The sequence below is a fragment of the Euleptes europaea genome, chromosome 10 (assembly GCF_029931775.1).
Source record: "Euleptes europaea isolate rEulEur1 chromosome 10, rEulEur1.hap1, whole genome shotgun sequence".
Taxonomy (NCBI): Eukaryota; Metazoa; Chordata; class Lepidosauria; order Squamata; family Sphaerodactylidae; genus Euleptes; species Euleptes europaea.
The window spans coordinates 60,428,336-60,429,405 of NC_079321.1; positions in this window are offsets into that span (position 1 = coordinate 60,428,336).

Here is a 1,070-nt window from a genome sequence, read left to right on the forward strand (position 1 = left end):
ATTTCCCATCATGAGAATGAAAAGCTTTCAGTATGATGCTAGGGACCAAAGGAAAGGAGAAAAATATCTAGGCACCAGTTAGAAATGTTACAAACTGGGTTTCCTGTACATTTCATTTCCTTGTTGCCCTAGCAGCCAGACACTTCCAGGTCTGTGACATCCCCCCCCCCTCCCCAAGCCTGGAAGAAATGGAAACCTGAGTGATTTATAGTGCACTCCTAAATGGAGTTATACCGTCTAATCATACTGACTTCAATGGATTTAGAAGGGTGTGACTCTGTTCAGGATTGTGCGGTCAGTTTCTGGACCAGCTGGTACTTGAGTACAGAGTAGTTACATTCAACAAGTGAAGTCTATCCAGATTGAGGGGGGAAAGAGTCAGAGTTCTTGGTTTTCAGTAATTTCAATCATACTATCTACATTGGCATGGGTTCCCTGTAAATTAAATTGTCCTGGTTTAATGCATTTATGGACTGGGCTGTTCCTTCCTCTTTAGGTCCATTGAAAATGCCTACACTTTTTGAGAATCTATATTATTTTCCTTCATTTCAAAGGGTTCTTCAAAGAGTTGCTGATTCCCATTGGAAATGTGATCAACAAAGGGCGAAAACGCATAGTCGCTTTAGCCTCCTTTATTCCCTTTTTCAGCCAGGATTCAGCAGGATCGAATGCATGCGTTTCACCAAACGTGTGTTCGATCCTGGCTGAATCCTGGCTGAACCAGGGAATAAAGGAGGGTAAAGTGACCATGCGCTTTCACCCTGAAAGACACTCTACAAAGTTAGGGGAGATTGTTAAGTATATATTTCCCATATAAATGACTGACGTACTTTGGTGATACGTTGCTGTCATCACGTTCCTAGCCCAGGCATCAGGAATAAAATATGCAGAACAAGTAGAAAAATAATCAGATCAACATTTGTACATCATTTATTATGGAAAAAAATCTTTTTTGAAAATGAATTAGCTAAAAATTAAAGTGGAAGATTCAGCACTTGGATTGCCCACTGTTAGAAATGCACTTTCTGCTTTCAGATCCAGATTGTCTTCTCTACTTGGCACTGTCTCAT